At 43.0% G+C, this 25,721-nt stretch overlaps 1 pseudogene; it reads left to right on the top strand.

Moving 5' to 3' along the window:
* The first annotated feature begins 5,799 nt into the window (after positions 1-5,799).
* On the top strand, positions 5,800-24,762 carry LOC100714374 (protein SET-like; annotated as a pseudogene).
* The last annotated feature ends 959 nt before the right edge of the window (positions 24,763-25,721 follow it).

The raw sequence follows: 25,721 nt of genomic DNA, 5'->3' as shown, positions 1-25,721 counted from the left end.
GCAGGTGGCCTTCTGAGAGCGCTGGGGCAGGTGTTCCCGGACCTGCCTGCCACCCTCAGGATCCTCCACTGGGGTGATGCGCAACTCTCTTCTATTTCACTGAACACCTGCTAGGTGTTTGTTATGGTCTGTGTGTAGATGTCCTCCCAAAGCCTCATACAGGCATGGGGCCAGGCTTCTAGAATTTGTGATTGATTCACGGTCCAGTGCTGGGATGATGAGTGTCAGTGATACACCCGCCCTGGGGCAGGTAGCCTGCATACAGTAAAAGGGAGGAAAGAGGCTTGCTCATTCCTTTTTGCTCTTGTGCTTTTGCTGTGTTCTGCAGCCATGAACTGTTGCCCCTTTGACCCAGCTCATTGTGGACTGAAACTTCCACAAACTGAGCTAAATAAACCTTTCCTCCTTTGACTTTGGGTGTCAAGTATTTTGTCTCAGCAATGAGAGGAAAGTAAGTAACAGAGTATTGTTTCTCACTCCTGTATTCTGTACCTAAACCTGTATGTAGCAGCACAAATCTCTGATCTCAGCACTCTAGGAGGTTGGGGCAGGAGAATTGCAAGGTTAAGTCCTAGCAGGGTAACTTAGCAAGAACCTCTCAATAAATAAATAAAAATAAAAAGGACTGGGGATACAGCTCAGTGGCAGAACAGCCCTGGGTTTGATTCTCAGCACTACAGAAGAAAAAAAAAGGGGGGAGGAAATATTGCTGACTACCCTCAGTCCTGTCTTAAAGCAGTTTAACAATAATGCTACATTATGCATAGCATTGTTGCACTAAAATAAAACATACTGTGCTGAAATAAAATATTAGTATAAATCTACAGAGCAGAAGCCAGAAGACTTTTTCTTGAAGAGTGAAAGAGTAGTTGTTTGAGGATTTGAGGGCCAGGGAGTCTGTGCTGTGACTTGGGCGTTTTGGCATTCCTGGGCAAAAGCAGCTGTAGATCATATGCAGATCAATGAGTGTGCCTGTGTCCAATGAAACTTTATTTATGGATAGTGAAATTTGAATTTCAAATAATTGCCACTTGTCATTTAAAACCTTTATCTTGGTAGTGGGAACTGAACTCAGGGCCTTGCACACCCTTAGTGAGCACACACGCCCGCCCCTTATTAGTTTGACTTTTTCCGTCCAATCTTTTCAAACTGTAAACACCAAAATTGGGTGTGGGAGCACATGCCAATAATCCCAGCATTCTGGATGCTGAGACAGGAGGATCACCACAAGTTCAAGGTCAGGTCAAGTGAGTTCAGCATCAGCCTAAATTACAAAACAACAAATGTAAACACTGACCTTTGCTTACTGGGTTTATGAAAACAGGTGGAGGGACTGCTTTGAGCCGTGGACTGTAGAATTTCCCAGAGCCTGCTATGGGAAGACACTTGCTTCTCTCCTCCACCCCAAGTAACACTTTGCTCTGCTAAGGGGACCTCACCTTCCTTCTTGGGTCCCCCAACCGCACCCAGCTGCCAGGCTGCATGCTTTTCTGGGAGGTGCAGGAGGGGCCCAGCCTGCAGTTGCAGCTCAGTCGCAGCTAAGTATGGAAGCATGTAGGCTAGGGGGCTAGGCTTCCTCTTCCCACAAGAACTCCTGACAGTTATGAAGCCGAAGCGCGGAGATGCCGCAGCCCACCACATGAACCTTGAGAATGAAGCTGGCCCACTGAAGGAAGAGCCAAGAAACTAAGGGAAACTGAATTTTGATTACATTTTTGGAGCTCTGGGAGCAAACTATTGATCATACTAAAGAACTCCGAGGCTTTCTGCCACATAAACAAAGAGTTTTCACAGTGACACACACCTCTGATCCCGCTTCGAAGCAGGCTGAGGTTAGAGGATCACTTGAGCCCAGCTCTTGCAAAGAAATTTCGATCCTTGGACGTCAGCTCTTCCTTCACTGTGAAGCAGAATTCACCGAGCCATGGGTATTACCCACTAATTCATAGCAATGTCACTTTTTGATCTTAGAAATAAAGTTGTGGGGGACCTCACATCATCCTACGCAGACCCGGGTGTGATTGTGTTTGCTTACAAGCCGAGCGGGCTGCGTAGCGCAGATCTCTCTAAAGTGGCTTCCAGTTTAATGCGTGAGTCCAGCCAAGGCCATGCCCCATCTTCTTGGAAGCAGGTGGCGGGCATTGGACCAGCATTGCCATCGTCAGCCGCCATGGTTCAGCTTGGATGCATGAGCTGTGATTCCAGGGAGCTAAGGCATGAGGTAACCTCTCCACTGGGCCCCCATGACTGGGGGCGGGGGGGGGACTCGCCCCAGAACTGGCTCCAAAGCAGGTTACTCGTCAGCCACACCCTAAACTGCCTGTCCTGTCCCTTCTGCAAGAACGCTTGCCCCCTCTGACACGAGCCTTGCCGGACTTGCTGCTTGTCTGGCGGATTTAGCTGCAGTCTTGTCACCATTTTCCTCAGTGAATAAATACCAAGGCTCTGGGTGCCTAGTGGCTATTTGTTCCCCCACAGACAACTGCGCGTCCCCACTCCCTACTGCACCCCTACTTTGTCTCTGGCTCTTTCTTCCAGCCATAAGCTGTAACTCCAGGAGGAGACTGGAACCCACTGCAGGAGTTGCCAATAAGAAATGATAGTTTTTTTTTCTCATTAAAGGGCGTTCAAAGCCAGGTCTGGTGATGCTTCCTCTAATCCCAGCATTCAGGAGGCTGAGGCAGAAGGATCACTGCAAGTCTGAGGACAACCTGGGCTGCAGAGAGAGACCTTGTCTCAAAAAAACTGAAAAAAAAAATGAGTTTGTGTTGGGTCCTCTGTCACCTACAACAAATCAATCACTAATAGGGTAAAACCTCCTATCACTGCGCCCCACCGCAGTACTAGGGGTTGAACCCAGAGCCTTCATACTGAACTACTTTACATTCTCACTTGATGCACATCTGTAATCCCAGCATTTGGGAGGCTGAGGCAGGAGGATCACAGTGATTTCAACGCTAACCTGGGCTACATAGCGAATTCAAAGGCAGCCTTGAACTACAAAATCAGACGCTGTCTCAAGAAACAAAAGACAAAAAAACCTTGTGTGTATGTGTGTGAGACAGCATCTTACTAATTCACTAAATTACCCAGGTTGAACTCAAACCTGTAGTTCTGCTGCAGTCTCTCAGAATGTTGGGATTACAGGCACACACCATGGCACCCAGTTACTGCTTACCTTTTGAATGTATTATTTTAAAGAGGGGGACAGGGGGCTGGGGATTTAGCTCAGCGGCATAAACACCTGCCTTGCAAGTGCACAGTTGTGAGTTCGATCCCCAGTACCGATAAAAAAAAAAGGCAAATAAAAGGGGGGGACAGGGATATAGCCCAGCAGCACTTACTGCAAGCATTAGGTCCTGAGTTTGAGTCCCTATTAAAAAAAATTAAAATTAGTTTCCACAAATTTCCAGATCAAAAAAGTTCAAGTCAACAATATTACAGGTAATGTCTTACTGAAATTTAGTTTCTCCTCCCAGTACCAATGTGGCTTAATACGTTGTGGGTGTTTTGAGCTCTGCATGCCTCTGTGTCCTACGCATAAGGAGTGCTCTCTACCAAGAACCCTGTCCTCCTCCATCCCCTCCTCAAACTATTACAAAACCTCCATCGGTAGAGCTGCAGGAAGCAGCAGCCTGCTGCTGGTATATTTGCAGAGTGAGTGTTTCTCTGCTTTTCTCAGTCAGCAAAGCTCAGAAGGGCATCCCCGCTCCTGTCTTTTCAACTATATTGATGTCAGATTAGAGGCTCATTCGATTAAATGACTTATACCAAAGTGATCTGTGAAAATGTGTGTCAAGTATGGATGGAGAAATTTACCTTTGCATTGTTAACAAGAGGATAATTCCAATGTGGTGAGTGTGTCACTTGCCATCCGGACATGCCAGTTCTCGGTAGTTAATAGACAAGCTTATTTCATTAGACCTGTTTTCTACTGGGCCTTTCTTTCTGCATTTGCAGACTCCCTGCTTTGTCCTGTAATTCTTGACATTGGTGTGGCTCATTATTTTTGTTTGGAGTTTCAATCTAATTGCACAATTCATAACAATATATTATCTACAGCTGCATAGGTCTCATACAATGCATTGTTTGGTATATCGCAAGCTGGATCAGCCAGTGAAAACAGGCATGTACTGTGTACTGTAACCAAGAATGATATGTTAGGCTGGGGTTAGTGGCATAGCCTGTAATCCCAGCACTTAGGAGGCTGAGGCAGGAGCACTGCTGTGAATTCGAGGCCAACCTGGGCCACATAGCAAGACCTTATCTCAAAAAAACAAAACAAAACACCAAACCAAAACAAACCACATATACACACCAAAACAAAAATTAAAAAAGAGAAGAGAAAACTTGGCTCAGACAGTTTACTTTGACTCCAAAATCACTTTCTTTGGCATGAGCTGAAACCAAGAAATTGTCCGTGGGTCGTGCCCTGGGCTGAGATGAACTCCTCTTGCAAGCACAATAATTGCAGTGTACTAACACCAAGGGTTTTTTAAAGAAATAAACACAGCAGCTCTGTGCATATGTTTTGCAACAGACACATCTCAGCGTCCAGAGTCTACAGCGCGGCCTCCCAAGTGCCACAGGAGAGCCAAGGAAGGGTTCAGATCCGGATCCAATGTCATCAGTGCCCCCAGTTGGGCCCGGCTGGCTGGGCCCTTCCCTGCTGTGGCCCCACCCGCCCGGGGCTCTGGCCTGACCTTCTCCTGCCCTCCAGAGCCTCTTCCACCGCAGGCCACATCTGCAGGGCAGGGCGCCCGCTCGGGCCCTGTGTTCCCACGCCGGTCTGCATTCGCAGGGCTTCCGCGCTCCTCCTTGCCTGGCCAGCCCTTAGCTTCCCATCGCTTCCCAGCAACACGCTCTTCCCGTGAGGGACACCTTGTCCTGGGCGAGCCCGCAGAGGAGGAGGCTGAGAGCAGATGCACCTGGGCTGCAGGGGCGCAGGGCGGCTCTAGAGACCCCGTGCAGGCCCAGGCAGCAGAGCAGTGCCAGGCCCAGATGAGGCAGGGCCCAGCCCTCTGTCCCCAAGAGGGTGGCGCTGAGTGCTGCAGTCAAAGGAGACTGCGGCAGAGCAACAGCAGAATCCGGAGAGAGGACAGAGCTTTGCTCAGCTGCTCTGGGTGGACGCACAGCGCGGGCTCAGGAAGCCAAGTCAGAGATTTCCCAGCCACTCGGTGCCTCTCAGGTGTTCACGGGAATGATGCCTCCACTTCCACCAATGAGACCAGCGCCCACAGTCAGGAAATTGTTAAGTGCCAGGTTGGTGGCGCAGGCCTGGGAGTCCAGCACTCGGGAGACTGAGGCAGGAGGACTGCAAGTCCAAACCCGGCTTGGGTAACCTAGGGGCTTAGTGAGACCTCGCCTCAAAATAAAAAATAAAACAGAATTGGGGAAGCGCAAGTGTCATGGATTCAGTGCCTGGTACAGAAAGGAAAACAGCAACAAAAAATCACGTTAATTGACTGATAAAACACTTGTCACAGCTACCTGGCAAGCACGGGATTGTGAGTTCCATCCCTGGTTCCAAAAAAAAAGTATTAAATACTTGTCAGTGTGTGAATGCAAATATATGCATTACACTGATTTCTATCATTTACCTGAAGAATTAATCTTTAAAAAACAATAGATATCCCCAGAGTTGATTAGTTCCAAACAGCTCCTCTGCCCTGGTTTACTACCCCAGGTCACTGTACTGTACACCTGGCTGTTGGAGCATCAGTGTGTTCCTCGGTTTTTATCCTTTCTCCCAAAACAGCTCCTGTGTCTCCGCTGTAAACTAATGGCGTGTTGTCACCCATGACTACAGCTGGGTCGCAGAGGACCCGGGCTCCCAGCCTGAGGAGCTCACCCCGAGGTGAGCAAGGCCCTTTCCTGCCGACGAGCTGTGCCCTAACACAGCTCTCACCTTCAGATGAAGTCCAGGTTTCCATGCAGCTTCCCATGGCTGGTGATGGTCCCAGGCCTGAACTGGGACATGCTGGAGTCCGAGGCCCCCATGAGGCAGGACTTTGCTGATCCAAACAAGAAGGCCCTTCTCTGGGCCTGCCCTAGGGAGAAAAAGAACACGCAATTGAACGTATTGGTGAAGGATGTAACAAACCTGACTTAATGAACAAGCCTGTGAGGGGTCACTGTAAGTAAAACAGGAATCTAACAAATTCCATCAACCAATTTTTCAGAAGAGGTCCGAAGTGATCACCAAAATCCCAGATTTTGGGGTAGCAACATTTTTAACCGTCCACAAGTGTATGCACTGCGTAGCAGGGAAGACAAAGTATTGCATTATTCAACCAAGGTTGAAGTGCCAGAATTTGAAAATATAACATCAGCTTTTTATTTTGATGAAAATCCTTGCTTCGAAAATATGCCAGGCATGGTGGTGCACACCTGTAATCTCAGCACTCCAGAGGCTGGAAGCAGGAGGATCTCTGTGAGTTTGAGGCCAGTCTGGGCTATAAAGTGAGTTCAAGTCCAGCCTGTACTGCATAGGGAAACTCTCAAAAAGAAGAAGAAAAAGGAGGAAGAGGAGGAGGAGGAGGAGGAGGAGGAGGAGGAGCAGGAGGAGGAGGAGGAGGAGGAGGAGGAAGAAGAAGAAGAAGAGGAGGAGGAGGAGAACAGTTCTCTCCAAAGAATTTCATCTGAATGAGAGTGGTGCTCCATCTTCAAAGTCCACTGAAATCAAATGGAAATCTGAAAAGGATTTGACGAAATGTTCTAGTCAAATGCAGGGTAAAGCCAGAAGGAAGAGGCAGCATGAAGGACCCGAAGGCTTCTCTACCTGGTTTGCAGGTGCAGATGAGTTAGGCCATCAAGGATGGTATTGGACAAGTCCACTGCAGTACGGAAGGAGGAAGGGGAAGGAGAAGATGAGAGACGGGGAGGGGAGGGGAGGGGAAGAGGTGGGGGGAGAGGGTGTTGGAAGACATCCCGAGGAAGAAGCAAAGGTGAAGGTTGAATGGGTTTTGGCCCAGACAGGACACTGTAGCCTGTGAAGCCTTAGAGGAGGAACCAAGGAGCTCCTGTCTCCCCCACCCCTAGGAATTTACCTGTGATGTCCTCTTCCCCGCCCCTGGGAACTTACCTGTGGGGCCAAACCTAGGACCAATGGGCTACCCATGCATACCTGATGCCCCCTTAGGTTCCACCCCAAACCGAGGCTACTTATACCCCCCCCCCATGCCTCGAGTCCGCCAGACAGAAAGCCAGACTCCAGCAGTGGGGTGCTGGTTCTCTCTCTCCGTGTTCTCAGAATAAAGGCCTCTTTTGTTTTATACTTCTCATCTTTTGGATATAATCTTATCAAAGGTCATGAAGGGGCAGAAGGAGAGGAGGATGGAGAAGATGCCTAGTTGAACTCTGATGGATCCCAACCTTGTTGTTTTTCCTTTTTAAAGACAATTTTCCCCAGTCCCCGGTGGCAAGTGCAGCCCTTCTGTCCCCGCTCGTGTCGCCCTGTCCCTAAGATCTCTCTCCACAGACCCCACGGTTCTCGACTTACTCTGGGGAGAAACCTCAAACCAGCGGAGAACCACAGGGCAGCATCTGTCCTGCCGTCTGTCCTGAATTCCCTTCTGCCCTCGGCCTCCACCAGGCCCGGCGCTGCGCAGCAGGCAGCACAAGGAATCCTGGCTTCCCCTCCTGTCTCTGCATACTGTGCTCAGACATTACAGTGCTTCTCCGTGAAGATGGACTCAGCAGACGTCGCCATACAGCTGCCTACGTTCTCTTGTTTACAAAAAGAAAAAAAAAAAAAAAACTTTAGAAAATGGGGATAGAAGATCAGCAAAGCCTGGTTTGAGATGTTGGATGGGTTAAGCAGGCAAGGGACAACATGGCTCCACCTTTGGCATGTTTAACTGTGATGGTAACAGACATCCCTGCAGCTTTAAAATGACACCTTTAAAACAAAATTCTCTCCTAATCTGACTTGAGCCCCTTGATGGGAGAAGCAGCAGAACTTACAGGGTCAAGTTTGGAGTTGATACTTTCTGTTGTAATTTTGTTGGTTTATTTTTAAATTCTTTTTGTTTTTGCTGGAAAGGTAAAGGTGATGCGTGGTTTTTAAATATTCAAAGTGTACAAATTGCTTTGTCACAAAAAACTATACATGTACACAGAAGAAAAAGAGAAAAAGAAGAAAAGAAACCAAACAAGCCTAGATAGTAGGAATTCTTCTCCAGTTCGAAATTCAATGAAACTGGGCATGGTGGCACACACCTGTAATTCCAGCACTTAGGAGGCTGAGGCAGGAGGATTGCTACAAGTTCAAGGGTAGCCTGGGCTACAAGGTGAGTTCAAGGCCAAGCTGAACTGCATAGGGAAACCCTGTCTCAAAAAGATAAACAAATAGCCAGCCTGGGTTACATAGTGAAACTCTGCTTCAAAAAACCAGGGGGAAGGGGCTGGGGATTTAGCTCAGTGGCATCAGCATCTGCCTTGCAAGCGTGCAGTTGTGAGTTTGATCCCTGGTACCAATTTTAAAAAATGGGAGATAAAAGGTCTAATGAAATCACTTTGATCAGAAAAATTAGAAATAACAAAACTTGCTCCCCAAGATCCATGCCATCTCAAGGAGGAAGGAAAGGAGAAGGGTGTCGCAGAGTTTGGGAAATTAAACCTTGCATTGTGAATAACTTGTTCTGCAGGTGTTTGTTCTGCAAGATGAACGAACATTTCTGATAAACAACTTGATGTCTTGCAATGCAAGTAGTACTCGACAGCAAATGTGATGTGATCACAGCTGAGCCAATGGCTCTTCTCTCTTCCTCTGGCACTGTGAGTGGTCATCTCCCAACAGTAAGAGGTTCTGGAGGTGGTCTTGTTTATAGAGGAAAAAGGCAGAGAAATTCCTCACTTCCAGTGAGAGTAGGAAGATGTGTAAAATGTGGGAGACCAAAATTCTGCAGAAAAACACCACCTGGATAAGGCTGTAACCATGTGAGCAGTAAATCTGTCTGCTGATCATGCAGTGCCACATTTCTGTGAAATCATCAAAAGGAGGCAAAAGCAGCAGATTCCTTGATAAAGTTGCTAGAAAAGAAAAAGGTTCCCCTGAGCCAATGGACGGCAGTGATTCTGTTAGCCGTAGTGAAACCTCACCAGACAGTAACCCTCCTCCCTCTTGTCTCCCTCACGTGGACTGAAAGTAGTTTCATTTGTTTATTTTTCTTTATGTTTTCTATTATCTTTTATTATTTCATATTATCTTACATCATTGTAATATTTTTAGACGAGATTTTTGGGTTGTGAAATGAATGTGAGTTTCCATTATTTCTTATGGGGAAATTTGCCTTCACGGCCAGGTATTTGGGATTATAAGCTTTCTTCCAGTGTCAATTAAGTTGCAGACCAAGGTTTTCCTATACTGTAATTGTTTCTGAAGATGCACTAATTTTCTTGCTTTACCTACTCACTCTTGGAATGAAAAACATTACAGAATTGTGGTGTGATGTTTCAACTTAGCAATGAGGAAAGTTTTTAAGACCTTTATGAAAAGAGCTGAAAAAATGATACTGTGTATCCATATGTTACCATTTCACTGATCGTGCTCTTGAGATAACATTCATTCTCCAGGAAAATTAAACATTCTTCAACACTAGCTTTGGGTTTTCCCTGGAGTTGATCCCAGTAATTGGCAAAAGAAAGAACAATGTACATGTAATAAGATATACTAAACTTCTCATGCATTCCTTATACAGCTAGATACAATATATTATCTTAGGTACTTTCTAGTTTTAAATTTTTATTTATTTATTTAGGTTTTGTGAGACAACGTCTCACTTTGTAATTCACGCTACCGTTGAACTCCCAGGCTGGCGTCAAACTCAGAGCAATCCTCCCGCCTCAGCCTCCTGAGTGCTGGGCTACTGATCTACGCTAATGTACCTGCACAGTTTTTAGAAAAATCAACTACTATTGTCAAAGAGCACTCTTCCCTGGGGTGCTATCTGAATTAATTGTAAAAGTGTTCGTCGGCAAGCAGCTACAGACTCGAGGAAGAGAGGTTTGGATAGCCACGGTGTCATGCGCCTCCAGCAGCAGGCTACCGAGGCAGGCTTCCCACAGTGATGGTGGCTTCTCCACATCTTCATGTGGCTTTCTTTTCTGTGGTTGAAAGATACCTTTGCTTGAGGTACCATGTTAATGTTCCAAGTAGGAAGAGGAAGAAGGTAGCAAATTGGAAAAGAGCTGGGCATGGTGGTGCATGCCTGTAAGTAATCTCAGCACTTGAGAGGCTGAGGCAGGAGGATCTCTGTGAGTTCAAGGCCAGTTTGTATTACATAGGAAGACACTGTCTCAAAGGAAAAAAAAAAAACTGTTGGTCAAATCCTTGAAAAATACCTTTTTTTGTGGAAGCCTCAAGCAGAGACTTGGGTTTATACTCATTGCCTAGACCTGGGTCCTGTGCAGTACAGTGAGGTCTCTCACTGTCTGACCTGTGTGTGTGAAACCGAGGCTGGCTAGGAAGGTGACGGAATGGGTGCGGGAACGTCAGCTTTCACCTGTCACCCAGGGCTCTCTGACCACATCCTTGTGTGGGGTTACTGTAAACAAACAAAGTTTTAGTTCAGAAGTTCCCGTCTCAGAATGCAGTGTCCACCCTGCCAATTTCCTCTTTCAAAGGACAGATGTGGCTATCTCGTCCCTAAATAGCTGCTCACGGTGGCTGGCGTCCTGAGAGAAGCACACCTACCACCAAATGACAGCAGGAAGGGAAACATCTTGTGACCTCCGCGGTTCGGGTCATTTGGGACATGCTCTTTCCAGGACAGACGGTTCAGTGTTCTGAGCTACCCTGGAGCTTATTTGTTCAAGTCTAGGACAAAATCATGATGAATAATGAGTGTAAGGGAAAAAAACTTAAACAATAAGATTTATTATTTTAATACTAGAGATTAAACCAGGGTGCTCTATTACTTCTTAATTTTTTATTTTGAGATAGAGAGACTTATTAAACTACCTAGGTCAGCCTCAGACTTGGGGGGTCCTCCTGCCTCAGCCTCCAGAGTACCTGGGATCACAGGCCACTGTGCTCAGCAAGATATGTGCCTTTAACTATCTGTTTACCAGAGATTGAATCCAGCGCCTTTGTATTGAGGACAGCATCAGACCCTTTTTCGTTTTTTTAAATTTCTAGGCTGGCTTTGCTAAGACACTAAGTTGTCCAGGCTTGGTTTGAAATTTCAATCCTAACTCGGCCTTCCAGGGTGCTGAGTTTACAGGTGTGCACCACCAAGCTTGGCTACCTTTTTATTTGGAGGCAAAAATTTTACTAATTTTTACATGGATAAAATTCCTTTTCATTGTTGTTGTTTCGTTTAGTTCAGGCTGGTCTTGAACTCACTGTGTAGCCTAGACTGGCCTCAAACTTGCAATTCTCCTGCCTCAGCCCTCCTGAGTGCTGGGTTTACAGGCATATATGTATCCCATCCTCCGACTTTTTTTTTCTCTTTTTGAGACAGAATTTTACTGTGCAGTTCAGGCTGACCTTGAACTCACTTTGCAGCCCAGGCTGGTTTAAACTCACAAAGATCCTCCTGCCTCAGCCTCCCAAGTGCTGGGATTACAGGTATGTGCCACCAGCCCTGGCCTAAATACTTCTCTTTTTTTTTTGTGGAACCAGAGATCGAACTCATGACCTTGTGCTTGCCAGGCAGGCGCTTATGCCATGGAGCTAAATCCCCGGCCCCTCTAATTACTTCTTAAAGGACCTACCTTTTAATTCCAGACATTAGAAATCCAATTTCAACATGAGTTTGATGAGGACAAAACATAGCCAAACACAACATGTCATAAAGTAGGAAGGGAAGTTTTAAAAATTATTATTGTTCTTCAAGCTGGGCATGATGGCATACACATGTCATAACAGCACTTGGGAGGCCAAAGCAGGAGGATTTTTAGAAATTTGAAGCCAGCCTGGCCTAGACAGAGTTCAGAGTCAGGCTGAACATCACAGCGAGATCCTGTCTCAAAACAAAACAAAACAAATAGGTTTTTGTGCATATGTGTATCTGATAATTCTAGCACCTTTTATTTTATTTTTTGCTACCGAGAATCAAACTCAGGGCCTTGCATTGTCAGGCAGGCTCTGTACTGCCCCGCTATACCCCTGGCCCCCTAGCTCCATTTTTAAAAAGGTCTCTTCCCCACCAAATAGTCTTTCACCTTCCTCAAAACCCCATTGTCCACTTATGTGTGGATGCTATTTCATGAGTTTATTCACTATGCTCACCGCAGTATCCATGGTTTTGAATACTGCAACCATTACAGGAAGCATTGTAAGGAGGTGGATTTTCAATCTGGTGGACGGTTCTCTTCTTCACAGTGGTTTTAGATCTTCAAGTCTTGCTTTTCCACGAGAATTTAAGAATCAGCTTGTTAATTATAACCAAAATGCCTGCTGATTTGTCGAGTTTTTGGGTGGGGGTTTGAGGCACAATCTCACTATGCAGCCCAGGCTGGCCTGCATCTCACTGGGGATCCTCCTGCATCTCACCACATACAGCCGTATGTGACAAAGGTTTGATGCTACTTTAAATTATATTTTTAAAAACCAGTGTCCAGTTGTTCACTGCTAATATGTAGAAACACAATTGCTTCTTGGATATTTTCACTGATCTTTCTCGGTTGTTTTGCTATTACTTTTATTTCTTCTTTGATCTTAATTAGTTTCTTTCGCAGCTTACTTTGGTTTTAGTTTGCTTTTCTTTTTCTAATTCCATAAAGTAGAAAGTGGGTCACAGATGAAGGCCTTTGAAGCACAACTCATATGATGGCACAGGATTATAGTGACAGTTACTTGGAAGGCTGAGGCAGGAGGGCTGCAAATTCCAGGGCAGCGCTGATGATATAGTTAGACCCTGTGTCAAAATTTAAAAAGCAGCCAGGCATGGCGGCGCATGCCTGTAATCCCAGCACTTGGGAAGCTGAGATAGGGGATTGTTGTGAATTCAAGGCCAGCCCGGACTACAAAGGGAATTTCAAGGCCAGTTTGAACTACAAGACCATGTCTTGAAAAGACAATGAATCAATCAATAAATTTAAATTAAAAAGTACCGGCTGGGGTTGTTGCTCAGTGGTGAGGCATTTTCTAAGCATGGATGGGGCCTGAGGTTCAACACCTAGCACTGTCCGTGGTGGCCCACACATGGTACTGGTTCCCAGACTAGGCTTGCTTCCTCTTGTTCCTGATTTTAAAGTGAAGGCTTTCAGTTTTTCTTCACTTAGTACGATGTTGGCTATTGGTTTGTCACAGATGGATTTTATCAGATTGAGATAAAGACCATCTATTTCAATTTTCTGTAGGGTTTTTATCATCAATGGGCGTTATACTTTGTCAAATGCTTTTTCTGCATCTATTGAGATGATCATGTGGTTTTTGTCCTTGGCTCTGTTAATATGGTGCATTACATTTATTGATTTATGTATGTTGAGTCATCACTGCATCCTGGGGTGAACCTGCTTGATCATGGTGTATAATCTTTTTGATGATTTGTTGCATTCTGTTTGCCAGTATCTTATTGAGGATTTTTGTATCTACGTTCATTAGGGAGATTGGCCTGTAGTTCTCTTTTTTGGATCCTTCTCGGGTTTTGGTGTGAGGGAGATGCTTGTTTCCAAGAATGAATTTGGGAATTCACTGCGTCCCTCTCAATTTCTTTCAGAGTTTCATACATAGTGACACAACTTTGAGAACATAGTCTTAAGTGAAATAAATCTGATACATGTGTAATTACCACATTGTTTCTCTGGTGTGAGAAACTGAAAGTGTAAATAAGAACCAAAATGCATAGTACACTTGGGAAATGGGAATAAATATTCACATGGGAAGGGGGACCAGAAAAGGTGAGGGGAAAGGAAGGGAGGGAAATGAAAAAAAACTGTGAAAAGAAGGAAAAATGGAAACAAAGCTTTTGTAAATATGAAAAGGAAAGGGGCTGGGGATCTAGCTCAGCGGCATGAGTGCCTGCCTTGCGAGCAGGCAGTCGTGAGTTCGATCCCTGGTACCGATAAAAAGGAAAAAGACCAAAAAAAAAATATATATATATATATATATATGAAAAGGAAGAAGGATTGAAGGGAGGGTAAGGGAATGAGGAAAAAAAGAATCAAGTTACATCATGGAAAGGTACAAATTCCCTGTGATTAATGTGATCATCATGTATACCTAAAATGTACCAATAAGCTTAATTATTTTAAAAAAGGAGTATATAGTGGACTGGTACCTGGTGGTCAACTTAAACACCAGCTGAACTGAATCAGCGTGGTGCTGAGTGTGGATGGCCCACCTGAGGACCTGGAGAGGAGGAGTAACTTTCTGGGTTCTCCTAAGGAAGTGGTGGTGTTGTTTGGAGCCATTGGTTCTTCTGGAAGAGTTTGTCACGCTGGCTTCCTGATATGGACTCAGCTGTTCTCATTGTCAGAGGAGCTTGAGATCTCACTGTCGCTGAGGATGGCTGTGGTGCTTTTCAGGGGAGCCCTGGTCCTTATTTTGAGTGTGTCCTCTTGGATCCATTGTGGAACGCCCGACCTGCTGGCACAGATCCTTTACCCTGATGGCACAGACTTTCTAGCTTCCACCGCTGACCTTTGTGTCTTCTCAGTGCAGATCTGTGAAACAGACTTGCGTTAGTTATTGCTGTGGGCTCTAGGTTTTCAGTTGAATTCATGCAGGTTATTGCCATGGGATCCAGGCCCTCAGCTGGATTTTGTAGGCCTTTAGTGTTATGGAAAGAGTTCCTGCACTTTCTTTGTGTTTGACTCCTTGGGTGACTATTATAAATAGTACTATAAATCATGTGTCCTGTATGTAATTGTTCTCACAACCTCTGACTACAACAAAGTAGCAGCATAAAGTCTTTTCTAAATTTCTTATAGAATTTAGCAGTAAATCTTTCAGGGCCTGAACTTTTCTTTATTGGTAGGTTTTTAATTATATCTTCAATTTCATTAACTGATATTAGTTTATTTAGAATATTTATATCTTCTTGATTCGACTTTGGTAATTCTTATGTATTTAGCAATCTCTCCATCTCTTCTACATTTTATATATTATTAGAATACAAATTCTTGAAGTAGATACAGATGATCTTCTGGATTTCTGCAGAATCTGTCATGATTTTACCCTTTTTATTCCTAATTGCATGGATTTGAGTCTTTTCTTCCCTTTTTTGATAAGATTGGCTAAAGTTTTGTCACTTTAATTGTTCAAAGAAGCAACTCTTGGATTCTTTGTATTGTTTTCTTAAGTTTCCATTGTTAATTTCTGCTCTGATCTTAAAAATTTCCTTCCTTGAATTTACCCTTCCTGTGACCTAGTGCAAGCCATGTTCCTGGGAGCAGAACAAGCCAAATTTTTCCTTCTTATGAGTGTGCAGAAGCCATGCTGGGCTTGGGAGGAGTAGCAAGAAGAACAAGAAGCCAATTCACCTTTCTCGTGAGCCAACCGGCATGTGAGGGAGAGAGACAAGAACACTCCTTCCCAATAAGCAACTGACTGATTCGGAAGATACGGTTGAGTTGATAGCATCTGAGGTACCAAAACAACTTCATGCTTCTGTTGTCTGACTGACTTTGCCAGCCTGAAGCCAGCAGTCTGAGCATCTATTAAGAGGATAGCAGTGCGCAATATAGCAAATATGAGGGATTTCCTTCTGTCTTGTTTTTGAAATCCAGTATTGTTCTCTCTGTTTTGTTTTGTTCCATTTTATTTTTGTTTTTTTCAGTATTCTGCTTTGCTGCTTTCATTCTATTTTCGTTTTGATTTTAATATGCCTGATGTTATGGGCAGCAATTTTGAAGATAACAAGAGGCATTATGGTATGCATTGTTGATTTCCTATTATCCTGTTTTGAAATCCTATATCGCTTTCACTGTTTTATTTTGATTGGCTTTATTCTGTTTTATTTTGTTTGGTTTTATTCTTTTTAAAATATGCTTTCATTCTTCTGTTTTGATTGGTTTTATTCTGTTTACTTTTGTCTGATTTTATTATGCACGATGGTATGGACAGCTATTTTGAAGGAAACAAGAAGCATTATGGTAGCCATTGTTGGTTTCCTAGTATCTTGTTTTGAAGTACTGCATCACGTTCATTTTTCGGTTCTGATTAGCTTTATTCTGTTTTATTTGATTTTATTCTTCTTAAAATAAAAAATGCTTTATATAAGCTTTGGGCTTGACTTACTTTTGTTTTCTAGAAGCTTGAGGTTCAATACTAGGTTGTTTAGTTGATCTTGTTCTGCTTTTCTAATGTGGGAGTTCACTGCTATAAATTTCCCTCATAGGATGCTTTCATTGTGTCCAGTTTTCATTCTGTCCACTTGGGCCTTATTGTTTACTTGTAGAAGCTGTCTAATTTCTTCTTTAATTTCATCTGTGACCCGTTGGTTATTCATGAGGGTATTATTTAATTTCCATGTGTTTATGAAGTTCTTGTGGTTTCTTTTGCTATTGATTTCAAATTTTATTGCATTTTGGTTTAATAATATATATGGAATAATTTTGATCTCTTTGCATTCTCTTATGCATGTTCTATGAGCTAATATGTGATCTGTTTTGGAGAATGTCCCACGTGCAGCTGAGAAGAATGTGTATTCTGATATTTGGTGGTGGAACACTCCATAAACATTTTAAAAGTCTGGTTCAGTTGTGGTATTTCTTTGAGTTTTTGTCTAGTTGATCTGTGTATCTGTGATAGTGGGATACTGAGGTTTCTTATTACATTTGTATTAGTGTTTATTTGATTTTTTTTATTTTTTATTTTTTTTGTCTTTTTCCTTTTTATCGGTACCGGAATCGAACTCACAACTGCCTGCTTGCAAGGCAAGCGCTTATGCCGCTGAGCTAAATCCCCAGCCCCTTATTTGATTTTTTTTAATGTCAATATTTGTTTTATATAGTTAGGTGCATAGGCATTTGGTGCACATATATTTATGACTGTTATCTCTTCTTCTTGGATTGTTCCCTTTGCAAGGATGGAGTAACCCTCTTTATGTCTCTTAATCATTCTTGGCTTGAAATCCACTTTGTCTGCAAATAGAATAGCTACCCCTGCTTTTTCTGGGTCCCTGTTTCATGGATTGTTGTTTTTCATTCTTTGACTTTCAGCCTATAAATTTGTTCTTGAATTAAATGTATTTCTTTTATTTACCATACTGTTCAGTTTTGAGTTTTTGTTTTGTTTTTTGAGACAGGGTTTTGCCATGTAGTATAGGCCAGCCACAAATTCACTTATGTAGGCCAGGCTGGTCTCAAACTCACAGCAATCCCCTGCCTCACCCTCCTGAGAGCTGGGATGACAGGTGTGTGCCACTACACTGAGTTTGCTATCTCTGTCAAGAATATCCTTCGGGGGCTGGAGATATAGCTCAGTGGCACAGTGCCTGCCTAGAAAGTCCAAGATCCTCAATTGATTTCCTGGTATAAAAAAAATAACAGTAAATAGAAGCATTTTTTTTTGAGACAGGGTCTCACAAAGCAGTTCAGGCTGGCCTTGAGTTCACTTTGTAACCCAGGTAGTCTTGAATTCACAGAAATGCTCCTGCTTCAGCCTCCCAAGTGCTGGGATTACAGGCATGCAGCATCACATCTGGCTAAGGGGAAGCATTTTTAAAGAAAGAAAGCAATTTATATATTCTTAAATTGAAATATAATCTTTAAGGTAAAAATATCCTTCAGAACATTTTGGAATGCTAGTTTGGTGGTCATGAATTTCTTCATTATGGAAGTGTCTTATTTCTCCATCAATTTTCAAGGATCATTTTGTGGTGTATATCAGTCTTGGTTGATGGTTATTTTGTGTTAGGACCTGAGATACTTCAAGCTCTCCTTAACTTGAGGGCTCAGGTCGAGAAGTCTGCTGTGATTTTTGATGGGCTTTCCTTTACAGTTGATTTGTTTCTTTTCTCTAACAGCATTTGTTTTATTTTTACTATTTTTAAAATTTTATTTATTTATTTTGATACCATGAATAGAACTCATGACATTACACTTGCACTGTACTGCTGAGCTATGTCCCCAGAACTTATATTTTTATTATTCATTTATTTATTACTTTTTAAGACAAGATCTCGCTGTATAGTTCAGCCTGGCCTTGAGTTCTCTATGTAGGCTAGACTGGCCTTGAACTCCCAGTGATCCTCTTGCCTGAGCCTCCTGAGTGCTAGGATTACATATGTGCACCGCCATCCCTGGTTGACTAACAGCTTTCAATAATCTGTTCTTGTATTGAATTTCAGAAACATACCACTATTATATGCCTGGGTGTAGCCTTTGTTTTTGATTGTGGCTAGTTGCGGTAGTATATGCCTCACTTATCTGCATATCAAATTCTTTTTCTTTTCTTCAGAAGTTTTCTTTCATTACTTCTATGAACAGGTTTTTTAAATGTCATTTGTGCTATCTCCTGCTTTTTCATTGATCCTGATCAATCTTATGTTATTCTTCTTCATATCATCTAGCAGCTCTTGGATTTATTTCTTATGGTCCTTTGCTATTTTTAAGAAATCTTTCTCTTCATGATTGCCAACTGCAATGGTGGCTTCCGTATCTGATATTCTGTCCTCACACCAGATCATTCTGCATATGTACTTTAATCTCTTGGATATATGTTTGAATCTGTTTCATGGATTTCATTTCTTTTCTATGTTGAGCATTCATGGTTTCCATCATTTCCTAAAATCTTATTCTTTTTTTAAAATCTGTATGTGCTGTAGATTCACTAAGCATATCTTTCAGTATGGTTACCATTTCTGTACTTGTTTGACAAATTATTTTTTATTTGATTTCTTTTCTAGAGCCTCACTCATCTGCTTTGTTACTTGTGCTGTTACCACTTCAGAGAGGCCTTCTGGGTGGCTTTTGGATTGTTCTACCTCATTGCCCCTGGGTTTGTCTTTGGTGAGCTGCAAGTCTGGGGTTGCATTTTGTTTGTAAGTGTCTTCTTTTCTTTTTTTTAAGTTTGATTCCTTGGGTTGATGCTTATAGATTGGTTATGATGAATAGCATTATTGCTAGTACTAGAACCTTTAGGAAATGATGTAGCTGGCTTTGGGCTTTTGAGTCCTTTTCAAGATACTCCCTCTTCAACATATTGGAAATAAAAAGTTGCTGCTTAGTTGGCCGTGTCTCTGGCTCTTGGGCACTTGTTTATGGCCCTTAAGCAGCCTCAGTCTTGGCATACCGGGAAGAACAACTGATTAGAGCAGTTATGTCACCTTAGCTAAAGTAGTAAAATCAGCAATAACAATAATCACCAAATACAACCTCGAAAATGACAAACTGTGGTAACTCTTAATTTACCATCTTTAACTAGATGAACTAGATTTATGGCTAAAACAAAGCAGAAAGTTGTATACAGTAAGTAAGCCAAAGTATGGCAATTTTACCCTCAAGGGGGAAAAAATTTTATTAAGTTTATTGGTGCATTTTAGGTACACACAACGATTGCATTTATCATAAGGCATTTGTTCCTGTACTTGATATAACTTGATTCTTTTTCCCCCTTTGCCTACCCTTCCTTCAATCCCTCTCCCCCTCCTCACTTATAAAAGCTTTGTTTCCATTTTTCCTTCTTTTTTCGATTTTTTGTTTTCCTTTCTTTCTTCCCCCCCCCCCCCATAGTTCCCCTTCCCATTTGAACATTTTCTTCCTATTTCACAAAACCTATTATACACTTTGGTTTAGGAGAGAAAATTTAAAAGGGGTTAGGAAGATAAAATAGAGAAATAGAAGAAGAGGTAGAAAATAGTAGAAGCAAGCCTGGAGGACAAAGGAAGGAAAAAAATGTCCACTTTAAAGCATGCCTGTACTGGTAGACAAAGTGGGCAGACACAGTCCAGATCTGGCTGATTAATCCCAGCAAACCAGCCGTGGCTTTATGGCAGGACAGTGGATAATCCCAGCAGGCCTGCACCTTTAGTTCCACTGATACTCAGCTGGTTTCTGGCTGTGAGGCTGGAATTTGATTTGTTCAGCTTGTTAACACTCTGTGTGTGTCCTTCTTGTCTGAACTCAGCTCTTGGATCTGCTCACTTGAACTCTCCCTGCCAATGGGAGCCACTAGATGGAACCAGCCCACAGCTGCTCTGAGGTCCTGAGCCCGGTTGGCTTCTCTCCTAGATGGCTACCAGCCAGGTGCGCTGTCTGGGAGGATCTCTGAACCTGAGTCACTCACCAGCCCTGCAGTGCTCTGCATCCATTGCTGTGTTCCACTAGTGCATTTCTGCAGGGAGGTCTCTGGGGTCGGCAGCAGACACTGAGCATCTGCAGGTCCGAGCCACTCCTCCCACGCAGTGAATCAGAGCTTGGAGAGAAAGAGCCACCTCCCACTCCTCTCTGTGTCACAGTCTCTCTTTAGTCTCCCTGTGGGCTTCAGTTCTCGCTTTAGACCCCTGCTGGGTCCTGGGGACCAACTTCTCTCCTTCTTCTCTTCCTCACCTTGCTGTATTCCAGCATCTGGACCCTGAATCTCACAGAGACTGTTTCTGGGCTGCTCACCACTCCACCTGCTTCCTGGAGCAATTGTTTCAAGTTTCATTCACTTTCAAATACTTTACAATTTCTTGCTGGTTGATTCTTTGACAGTAAATTACTTAGAATTATGGTATTTTGTTTCCAAATGTTTAAAGATTTTTTTCCATAGACCTTTCTGTTATTGATTTCGAATTTAATTCTTTTGTGGCCTGAGAACATACTTTATATGATTTGAGTCCTTTTAAATTTACTAAGACACTTTTTTTTGTGGCCAAGAATATGAGCCTTCTGACTAACGCTCCATCTGTACTTAAAGAACTGATGTATTCTGCTGCTATTTCTGTGGAGTATACTGTAAATGTTAGGCCAAGGTGATAGTGTTATTTAGATATGAGATAGCCTTCGTGGTTTCCTGTCTTGTGCACTGTCTTTTTTACTTTCTTGTAGGGAGGCATGCTTGGCTGCTTTTTCCCACTCAACTATTCTCAAACTCTGTAATATTATTTTTGAAAGAAGAATATAAAGTTGTGAATCTATTTTTCACATACCTCTGATTTATTTTCTTTATATATTTGAAAACTTTAAACTGGGCATGGTGGCACACACCTGTGATTTCACTTGGAAGGTTGATTCAGGATGGCGAAGGGTTCTAGGCCAGTCTGGGCTACATAGGGAGAGTCTGTCTCAATAAACAAACAGAAAACTTTATTAAGAACACAGTTAATGGTGAATGCCATTTGCAGACTGTGGGAGAAGAGAACAAGAAGTCAACAAGAAGTAACCCCTCCCTGGGAGGCAGCACCACGCGTGGGCAGCTGCAGGGAGAACCGGATGCCAGCCCTTCTGGCATGTGGGCTGGGAGACAAGAAGAGCCATCCCCACCTGCAGCGTGCCATAAGCAACCAGCTAATCTGGAGAAACACGCGCTGTGATGATGGCTACTGAGACAGGATACAATTTGATGCTTGTAGTGTTTACTGTTTACTGACTTTGCAGGTGTAACGCTGGTGGTATAACTATTGAGGGGGTGACCACGCACAGTGTGGCCTTTGTGGGGTATCTCTTTGGAGGTGATTGTTGATTCCCTATTGTCTTGTTTTCAAGTCCTGTATCGTTTTCATTGCTTTGTTTGCTTGAGTTTTATTCTGTTTTGTCTTGCTTGATTTTGTTGTATCTGATGGCATGGGCAGCTCATTTCAAGGACGGTAAGGCATATTATGGGAGGCATTTTGGATTTGCGATCGTCTTGTTTGAAGTTCTTTATTGCATTCATTGTTTTGTTTTTATTAGTTCTATTCTGTTTTGTTTGATTTTTACTGTGTCTGAGTGTATGGGCAGCCATTTTGGAGATGATAAGAGGCATTGTGATAGCCATTGTTGATTTCTTATTCTTGTTTTGAAGTCCTATAATCACACTGTTTTGTTTTGATTGGCCTTATTCTGTTTTATTTTGCTTGACTTTATTCTCTTTAAAATAAAAAATAAAAAACAATGGATATCTTCTCTTAATAAACTTATGTGTTTATCATTATGGAAAGACCTTTTTTCCATTCTGTTGTTATTTTATTTGATACAGTGTTTTGCCGTGTAGTTCAGGATGGCCTTGAACTCACATGTAGCCCAGGCTGGCCTCAAACTCATGGAAATCCTCCTGCCTCAAGTCTCCTAAGTGCTGGGATTACACATGTCACCATGCCCATATCTTGCTTTGTAATTTAGATTGGTCTCAAATTTGTGATCCTCCTGCCTTACCTCTTGAGTGTTGGAATTATGGGCATATGTCATATGACCTGGCTTTTCCTAGTAACAGCAAAATTATGGTTTTTTTTTTTTTTTCTTCTTTTTGAGACAATCTCTAGCTATGTAGTTCCAGCTAACGTAGAATTCATGGATGTCTATAATCCCAGGTCTTGGCGGGCTGGCAGGAGAATCACCAAGTTTGGGGCCTGCTCGGGCAACTTAATGAGAACTTGTTTCAAGGTTAAAAAAAAAAAAAAAGATAGGCAAAGTGGTACATGGTTGTTTTGTTATAGTTTTTTTTTTTTTTTTTTTTTTTTTTGGTACTGAGGATCAAACTCAGGGACCTTGAGCTTGCCAGGAAGGCGCTTATGCCACTGAGCTAAACCCCAGCCCTAGCGGTGGCACATAGTTGTAATCCCAGCACTTGAGAGGCTAAGACAGAATGGGTTTGATTTTTTTTTTTTTTTTTTTTTTTTTTGTACCAGGGATTGAATTTACAACCACCACCTCATGTTTGCCAGGCAGGTGCTTATGCCACTGAGCTAAACTCCCAGGTCAAGAGCTAAGACAGAAGGATCACTACAAATCTAAGGCCATCCTGGCTTACCTAGGGAGACCCTGTCTCGAAATGAAATCAAGTGAAATGAAATATAGCACTCAGTATGAGGGCCCTTGGAGTTCAAGCCCCAGTACTGGGGGAAAAAAGAAGGAAGGAAGGAAGGAAGGAAGGAAGGAAGGAAGGAAGGAAGGAAGGAAGGGAGGAAGGAAGGGAGGAAGGGAGGGAGGAAGGGAGGGAAGAAGGGAGGAAGGGAGGAAGGGAGGAAGGGAGGAAGGAAGGAAAAAATAGGAAAGGAAAAGGAAATTCACTAGTGGCAAAAGGGCAGAGCCTCAAAAGTCTGGAAATTGATACTTGCTAAGATATTCATTTAGAAGCAGCAATTTTTTAAAAGATAGAAATAATAAAAATGATACAAAATTTCAAAACAAGGTAGTAGGAGAGTAACAATGGTTAATACATTGCACATCTTCAAAGCAGTTTCTCAGATTACAAGATATAAGCATGAAAAATAGATCAAACAATGAGCACAAACCTTTTTTATCAATGAACTAATATAAATTAGTAGTATAACTCTCTTAACTATCTTTTTTGTAATTTTTTGGTAATTTTTATTTTACTTATTTATTTACTTACTTTTTGAGATAAGGTTTCTCTATGCAAGTCAGGCTGGCCTTGGGCTCACTTTGTAGCCCAGGCTTGTCTCAAACTTGCAAATGATTCTCCTGCCTCAGCCTCCCAAATGCTATGTAATTTTTATTTTAAAGAGAATAAAACCAAACAAAACAAAATAAAGCCACTCAAAACAAAACAGTGCAAGTGATACGAGATTTTAAAACAAGGTACTAGGAAATCTACATTGGTTCCCATAATACCTCTTCAAAATAGCTGCCCATAACTTCAGACATAGTAAAAATCAAACAAAAAGGAATTTAGCTCAGCGGCACAAGCACCTGCCTTGCAAGTGCACAGTCATGAGTTCGATCCCTGGTATGGATAAAAAAAAATCAAACAGAATAGAATAAAATAGAATAGAAACAATAAAAACAAAACAATGAATGCAATAAAGGACTTCAAAACAAGACAACAGTAAATCCAAAATGGCTGCCATAATATATCTTATTATCTCTGAGATATCTGCCCATGCATTGGCTATAATAAAATGAAACAAGACAAAACAGAATAAAACCCAACCCAACAAAACAATGGAAATGATACAGGGCTTCAAAACAAGATGATAGGGAATTAACAATACCACCTTCAGAAGGAGAAATTCCTCCTAGATGCTGCATTGTGTATTGTTATCCTCTGAATAGATGATCAGACTACCAGCTGTAGACCTGCAAAGTCAGTGAAACCCTAAACACGGTAAGCATTAAGTTGTATTTTACCTCAGTAGCTCTCATTACAGCCTGTGTTTCTCTGGAAGAGCCACTTGCTTTCGGGTAGAGGGAAACCTTGTTATCTATCTATTTATCTATTTATTTATCTATCATCTGTCTAGTTTTTTCTTTTTCCTTGCTTTCCCCTCTCCCCCACCCCAGTTTCTCTTTCCTTTTGAACAGTCTCTTCCCATTTCCCAATATATATTGGACATTTTGGTTCTTATTTACCCTTACAGAGAAGTAGCAATCTTTGCGATGGGCATGGTGGCACACACTTGTGATCCCAGCACTCAGGAGGCTGAGGCAGGAGAGAATCACTGTGAATTCTAGGCCAGCCTGGGCATAGTGAGTTCAAGGTCAGCCTGAAGTACACCCAAGATCCTGTCTCAAAACAACAACAACAACAAGAAAATAAACCACACAGACAGACCCTGTCTCAAAAACTAACTGAATAAATACAAAGTCTTACTACGGATTGCCAGAGGCTTTGCTTCAAACTTTGTGCAACACAGGCAGAATTCTTCCCAGTCCAAGCTCCCAAGTGTGGCTGGCCAAGCTGGAGTCCAGAGCATCGCGCAGCAGAGCGAACGCCCTCAGAACTAACGTGAGACTTGCAAGGTTACGTGGTCCTGTGAACCTGCCTCCCCACCGGTGGAGGCGAGTGGGAATCCAGCATCCTCCAGGGCCTGCTTGAAGATATTACATGAGTTGGGCATGCGCAGCATTTGGCACCAGGCCCAGGACACGGAATGTGCTCTGAAAATGTCATTCTAAAAACAGGACGTTGCTGCCATAACTGCAGCATCAGGGCAGTTCCTGGTATTGGTAGCTTTCTACTCTGTCTCCTACCCTCAAGCTGGAGACACTTGCCCTTGATTTAATCTCTTCATTTTCAACAAGTGTATTACTAAATCTTTTATTTTAATTATGGAGTCGGGAGCACGATTCATGTAAAAGCAACTCCCTCCCCTCCTTTAATAAGTACTGGCAACTGAACCCCGGTCTTTGCACGGAGCTGTCTCAGACTTTATACATTTTAAAGTTATTTATTGATCTATCGATCTATTTTTGAGGTAGGGTGTCCCTGGGCAGTTCAGGCTGGCCTTGAACTCACAGTGAGCCTCCTGCCTCAGCCTCCCCGTGCTGGGACTCCAGGCATGCACCGCCGTGCCTGGCCTTCATTTGCTGCATTTTTATAGGTGCATTATCATCTCTGTTGGGATCACAGACCCTTCGCTCCTTCTCAAGGTGATTTACTTGTAGAATGGAAGGGAGACATATTTTCCGAGAGGCATTTGACAGACTCCTGTGATGCCTTAAGGAGGGACACGATGGCGAAGTGCGATGTGGGTGGAAGTGAGATGTGGGTGGAGGGAGGGCTCTGTGCGGGCTCTGGGACCGGCTCGGGTAGAAGGAAGAGCAGGCGGGGTGGAGGCCTAGCACTGCCTTGGATGTGCGTGTAGGGTTTCAGGTGAAGGTAATGATTCGGGAGTGGGGTAGGAGGGAAAAAGGGGAGGCGGGGCTGGGAACAGGTAGAGGAGATAACTAGTTACATAACACAC

The sequence above is a fragment of the Cavia porcellus genome, unplaced genomic scaffold, assembly GCF_034190915.1.
Source record: "Cavia porcellus strain 051 isolate PalLab524CR breed Dunkin Hartley unplaced genomic scaffold, mCavPor4.1 scaffold_22, whole genome shotgun sequence".
Lineage (NCBI taxonomy): Eukaryota > Metazoa > Chordata > Mammalia > Rodentia > Caviidae > Cavia > Cavia porcellus.
This window is presented reverse-complemented; position numbering and strand designations above follow the sequence as displayed.